Consider the following 7,177-nt stretch of genomic DNA (forward strand, 5'->3'; position numbering starts at 1 on the left):
CAGGTGAAACTCCACTATAAGCCTCCTTTCAGCCTTCCCGTCCAAGGGACAACATCAATAGCAATGCTATGCACTTGTCAGACCTCTCATCTCCAGATATCAAAGTCCTCTCCTAAAAGTACCTGTGAGGGACTTGGGCAGGAGACACTTCTCTTGGCTTTGGAGAAAACTTGCCTCAATTGGGTGGTGGGTGTTGCATTTGTGCTAGGCAAAAGTATTGATAAATTGAGGGTGGGGGGACCCACGAGATGACTTGTAACTCCCCTTTCCTCACATCTGCATCTCCAAAGGGCTCAGAGACCCTATGGGGCACTTCAGGTCAATAAATATTAAGCATGTCTACTCTCCATAGAGCCCTGGACCTGGACCTAGGACTATGGCAAGGAAGCATGGCATAGCTCTTGCTTTCAAGAGACTTACAGTCCAGTAGGGGTTGGAATAGAAACCCAGATATACCATATAGAACAGGAAAGTCCATGGATGATCATCTGTGAGGTCACAGAATTGTCTAGGGAAGAGCAATTCCTTGTCGTTCAGTTGATCCTGTAGACCATAACACAGCAATACTATCCATGGGGTTTTCTTGGAAAAGATACTGGAGTGGCTTGCCATTTCCTTCTCTGGCAGTTGAAGTCAAACAGAAGTTAAGTGACTTGCCCAGGGCCATACAATTAGTGAGTATCTGAGGTCAGATTTGAACTCGAGTCTTCCTGACTTCAGATCCTAGCACCCTGCTAAAATTAAAATTCTCTGGAGTCTGTAATAATTAATAATTCATGATTAAATAATAAAAATGGGCCAGGGAAAGAATACCAGCTACAAGTGACCAGCTATTCCCTTCACTAGCCCCCAGCCAGCTTTGGGGCCACACTACAGGCATTGCCAGCACTCTCCTGGCCCCATCTCTCTGGTTTTGAGGCAAAAAGAGCCCCACTTCCTTTTCCTAGTCCAATTTCGCTCCTTGTGATGTCACTTTTCTGAGCTCCTCTGATTTGGCAGACTGACCTTGGTCCAGATCAGAGTTGGGTCTTCCAGATTCCAGGAGTCACTACAGGGTCCTTAGAAGAGCCACATAGTCTCCCAGCATTGAAGGGAGGACTCCACCTGCTGCCCTAGAAAGACATAGTCCAGAGGTTCAGAAGTAAGATCCTTTGCTTTAAAATTCAAAGTTGCCTTGTCAGGCTACTGTTAAGTTTCCACAACTCTGTCCACTAAGGATAGAACAATAACTCAAGCTTAAGTGATACCAGTTAGCAAAAGGATATGTGAATTCCTACTTGACGAGTTAAAAAAAAGTCAACAAGGATAAAATTCAGAATGTACAACTAGATAATAGTTTGTATGAAAATGATTTGGGGGGGCTAAATGGACTACGAGCTCAATATATGGTGCCCCCTCCCCAAAACTACTGCCTTCAGCATCAATTTAGGGTTAGGTTGGTTCAGAGGAGTATGGTGGCCAACTCATGGTAGTCCCAATGTACACTGGCTCAAAGAGAGCACAGATGAAATACTGTGCTCAATTCAGATCTCCCCGCTGTAGGAAGGAAGCCAGAGTGGGGGTGACCAGGATGGTGAGGGAAACTGGAGGTCTTGGGGATGATCTATGGAAGGAATCAAAATCACTTAACCAAACAATATTCATTAAGCTCTTCTTATGTTTTAAGTACTAGAGATACAAAGAAAACAAAAATGAAAACAGTTCTTGCCCTCAAGAAGTTTACATTCTAACAGGAGAAATGGAATGCTATATATTTACAAAACAGACACAAGGTAACCTCTGGTGGGGTGGAAGGGCAGACAGAGGAAGGCACCAGCTCCAGGGAAAGGAATCAGAAAAAGCCTCATTTAGAAGGTGGTGGCAAATGGTTGCCAATAATGTCTTAAAATTTTTTTTTAATCAATACTGTGTATTGGTTCTAAGACAGAAGAGCAGTAAGGGCTAGACAATAAGGATTAAGTGATTTTCCCAGGGTCACACAGCTAAGAAGTGTCTGTGGTCATATTTGAACACAGGTCCTCTTGATTCCAGGACTGATGCTCTTATCCACTGTACTGCCTAGCTGCTCCTGCCTCATTTAATTCTTTTTTTTTTTTTTTAATTCTTACCTGGGGGCAGCTGGGTGGTTCAGTGGATTGAGAGCCAGACCTAGAGATGGAAGGTCCTAGATTAAAATCTGGTCTCAGACACTTCCTAGCTGTGTGACCCTGGGCAAGTCACTTGGCCCCCATTGTCTATCCCTCTGCCTTAGAACCAACAAAGTATTGGATCTAAGACAGAAGGTAAAAGTTTAAAAAAAAAAACAACAAACTCTTACCTTCTGTCTTCAAATCAATACTGTGTATTGGTATCATGGCAGAAGATAATTGAACTATACACAGAAAGATCTTCTGGACAGCTCCTTCACTTTAAAAATTAGTTTGTTAAATGAAAATTCCCAGGTAAAGCCCTCCTTTGCCTCCCCACTCTAGAGAAGGCATCAGCTGACAAAAAAGATATTTATTTCTTTTTTTTATATATCAATTCTTTCTCTGGAGGTAGACATAGAAAAGTTGTTCTTCAAATATTTCTGTTGCTATATATACTGGTTTTTTGTTTTTGTTTTGTTTTGTTTTGTTTGGTACTGCTGGTTTCCCTCTTGATAATTTCATTTAAGTCTCTCTATTAAAAAAAAAATTAACCTGCTCACCATTTCTAGTGGTGCAGTGGTATTCCATCACAATCCTATTCCACAACCTGTTCAGTCATTCCCCAACGGATAGATAGACATCCCCTTGATATCCAGTTCTTTGTCACCACAAAGAGAGCTGCTATAAATATTTTAGAATATATAGGTTCTTTTCCTTTTTTCCTGATCACCTTAGGAAACAAATCTAATAGTGGTATTGCTGGATCAAAAGATATACACGGGGGTAGCTAAGTGGTGCAGTGGATTGAAAGCCAAGGCCCAGATAGGAGAACCTGGGTTCAAATCTGTCCTCAGACACTTCCTAGCTGTGTGACCCTGGGCAAGTCACTTAACCCCCATTGCCTAGCCCTTACCACTCTTCTGCCTTGGAACCAACACACAGTATTGATTCTAAGATGGAAGGTAAGAGATTTGTTGTTTTTTAAGATATACAGTTATATAACTCTGGACAAATTCCAGATTGTTCTCCAAAATGGTTGGCTCAGTTTACCGTTCCAATAGTGTGTTAGTATCCCCATTTTCTACATCCCCCCAACATTTGTGGTTTTCCTCTTTTATCATTTTAGCCAATCTGACAAATGCAATAATATCTCAGAGTTGTTTTGATTTGTATTTCTATAATCAATAATGATTTAGAGCATTTTTTTCATATGGTTATATGTAGCTTTGATTTTTTCATCCAAAAACTGCTCATTCATATCTTTTGGCCTCTTATCAATTGGGAATTTGCTCATATTTTTATAAAATTGACAAAGTTATATATATTTAGACATGAGACCTCTATCCAAGAAACCGTCCATAAAATCTCCCCAATTTTCTGCTGCCCTTCTAGTCTTGATTACATTCATTTTATTTATACAAAAACTCTTCTTCCTTTCCATCAAATGAGATAAGATTTGTAGAGTGCTTAGCGCAATATCTGACCTAAACTGGGTGCTTAAGAACTGCTTGTTCCCTTCCTCCCTCTCTCCTTTCTTCATCTCACATGTCCAACACATTGATGAGTCTTTTCAGTTCTCCCTCTATGACATCTCTTCCATCCAGCTACTTCTCTGCATTCACAGTCACCTTCCTAGTTCAAACCTCACCCCTCTCTCTTGTACAATTGCGATAGCTTTCTGATTTCTGATTTCTCCCCATTTCCACTCTATCCCCTCTCCAACGACTATTCCACACTGCTAAAATAACCTCATTATTTTAGTTAACTAAACTAGTTTAGCTAATTTATGATTGAACTCACTGCTAAAATAATCTTCCTAAAACCCCCAAATGACCTTATTTCTCTAGTCAAAACTTGGCAAAGCTCCCTATTGGATCAAGGATAAAATTCAAATTCCTCATGACTCCAACTTCCCTTTCCAGATCTACCATTCATTTTATTCCCCTTCAGGTATTCTACTTTTCAGTCAAAATGGCCTGTTTGCTGGTCCCCAGACTTCTCCTCATCTCTCACCTCTTTGCCATTACACAAGCTGTCCCCCTTGGCCTGCAAGGCATTCCCTTGGCATCTGGACCTTTTCAATTCCAATCCTCCCTTCTAGGAGCCATACTCTACAAGGAGTCTCCCTCCATACCCTCTCCCAACCCTCAATGGTTAGCGCTTTCTTCCTCTCTATTTTCTTGTGTACACTTACTGTTGCACATGTCCTACCACCCCATACAGCGGATACCATTTTGGTTTTGGCTTAAGCTTTTGACTTTCCCCCCTAGATCATATTACAAAGCCTGCCTCGCTTGTAGAAGGCCCTTAATAAATGGGTATTGGACTGAATTCAGTCAGATTGAATGGAAATCATACCACACCTGTCTACTCCTTCTTAAGCCCTGGTCCAGGCCCCTAGGGAGTTGGAAATCTGGGGAAAAGTCTGGTAATGTTGGCACCCTGGTTTGGCCTGTGAACTTGAATTCTGGGGACTCACCAGAGAGGTTCGGGACTCCTCCAGGATCACCCATCAACATCTTCTTATTATTCCACCCTTTCGGTCATCCCTTCATTCTTTTGACAAATTGATAATAAGAGGCTGCTATGTCAGACACATTCTATTGTGAGATGGAATGTCATAATACTAAGTATCTTGGCATGTTGGGTTTATTGTCTGAGGGAGCAAATGTAAATGCCCAACTTTATGGTATTTCTAGCCTTGAAAGTATAGTTATGAAACCTATCAACGACTCATGATTATGCCTCCAGTTAGAGAGAAAACTCCAGTGGTGAGCTGGACATTGAGTCCCTCTGGCCTACGGGGTTCCCAGTGCTTCCCAAGTTCTCATGCCTCCAACAGAGAGACACAAGGAAAAACTCCAGACAGGATCAACCACAGGTGTTTTCAAGAAATAAGTCTGGCTCAGTCTTGGCATAAAATTCCATGATTAGAAAAATTCATCCGGGGGCAGGTAGGTGACTCAGAGGTTTTAGAACCAGACCTAGAGATGGGAAGTCCTGGGTTCAAATCCGACCTCAAAACTTTCTAGTTATGTGATGTCGGGTAAATCATTTAACAGTGATAACCTAACCCTAACTTCTCTCTCTGCCTTATAATTGATATTAAGAGGGGCAGGTAGGTGGTTCAGAGGATTGAGATCCAAGTTCAAATTTAGCCTTAGGCACTTCCTATTGTGTGACCCTGGGCAAATCACTAAACCCCATTGCCCAGTCCTTACCCATACACAGTATTGATTCTATGGTGGAAGGTAAGGAAGAAAGGAAGGAAGGAAGGAAGAAAAGAAGAAAAGAAAGGAAGGAAGGAAGGAAGGAAGGAAGAAAGAAGGAAAGAAGGAAAGAAGGAAAGAAAGAAAGAAAGAAGGAAAGAAAGAAAGAAAGAAAGAAAGAAAGAAAGAAAGAAAGAAAGAAAGAAAGAAAGAAAGAAAGAAAGAAAGAAAGAAAGAAAGAAAGAAAGAAAGAAAGAAAGAAAGAAAGAAAGAAAGAAAGAAAGAAAGAAAGAAAGGAAGGAAGGAAGGAAGGAAGGAAGGAAGGAAGGAAGGAAGAAAGAAAGAAAGAAAGGAAGGAAGGAAGGAAGGAAGGAAGGAAGGAAGGAAGGAAGGAAGGAAGGAAGAAAGAAAGAAAGAAAGAAAGAAAGAAAGAAAGAAAGAAAGAAAGAAAGAAAGAAAGAAAGAAAGAAAGAAAGAAAGAAAGAAAGAAAGAAAGAAAGAAAGGAAGGAAGGAAGGAAGGAAGGAAGGGAGGGAGGGAGGGAGGGAGGGAGGGAGGGAGGGAGGGAGGGAGGGAGAGAGAGAGAGAGAGAGAGAGAGAGAGAGAGAGAGAGAGAGAGAGAGAGAGAGAGAGAGAGAGAGAGAGAGAGAGAGAGAGAAAAGAAAATTGCATACAATGAGCAATGAGTGAGGCAGGAGAAGGGGCTGAGGACCATCTTCCACATTCCCTACAAGTATCTGGCTTGGGTTTTTTTTTTTTTTCTGAGTGAGGGCCTATGCTTTAAAGAAATAAAAAAGTCTTATACTTTGCTGCTTGAGTGTCCTCTCTGGGCTCCCCAGAGGTATAGGGTACAAGGGCCTGAGGAGGTGGAATAGCCAATGGCACCCCTGTTATAGCTGCCACACAGCTGCTTTACAAGGCTGGGTGGAGAATGCTGCCACTTTCCTTTTCTTGGTGTATTCTCTCTCCTCTTCTTTTAGAGTTTCTCTTCTTAGTACCACCCCAGCCCCAAAGCAGGCGATATTTCCTGACCTCAGGAGGTGAATAGAAAAACTAATCTCAGAAGTAAGTCTATGTAAGTCCATGGCATTTTCTTCCCAACTCTGCTTAAGGAATAGATTTCTGGGGTCAGCTTAATGGTCTCAGCTCCTCCATCTCCCTTCCCAAATTCCCAAAAATCATAGGATTTTAGAACTAGAAGGGACCTACAAGGAGCCTGATCTTTTTCATATGAAAAAGCTGAGCCTCACGAGGCAAAGGGAAGTGACATGCCCAAGGTTACACAATTCATAAGTGGCAGGATTTACACTCAAGTCTTCTGATTCCAAAATCCAGGACTCTTTCCATCCTACCGCCCAACCTCCTATGGGTTAGCTCTCTGATTCTTTGACTAGTAACTTAACTCTCCTCTCTATTACATCCCCAGTCCCGATCTATCTTGGGGTTGTCCCCAGAGAGTCCTGCCAGCATCTCATACCCACCCACCCACCTGCCTCACCAAGGGCTAAAAGGCTAATGAGCTCCTATGTGTAAGTGTGTGCAGGGATGAAAGCATAAACTATGATTAGGGTTATTATTCTCCTTGATTACCTCCATCTGATTTCCCTGGTGGAGCTCCCTGATGAGCAGGTATTCATGAATCCACAAGGGCCATGGAAGCCAACTGTCTGAGCTGGTCAGAAGAAGCTAGATGGAGACCCTGGTAGGAGCACAGGATGGGCTGGCTGAGGATGGGGTCCTGGGGGGAAGGCCCAGAAGGGCTCAGCACAGCGGCCCCCCCATCCTCCAGTCCTCTGATTGCTCAGCTCCAGAGCTGATTTGTGTATTACTCTGCATGAAT

Source organism: Monodelphis domestica, chromosome 1 (assembly GCF_027887165.1).
Source record: "Monodelphis domestica isolate mMonDom1 chromosome 1, mMonDom1.pri, whole genome shotgun sequence".
NCBI lineage: Eukaryota > Metazoa > Chordata > Mammalia > Didelphimorphia > Didelphidae > Monodelphis > Monodelphis domestica.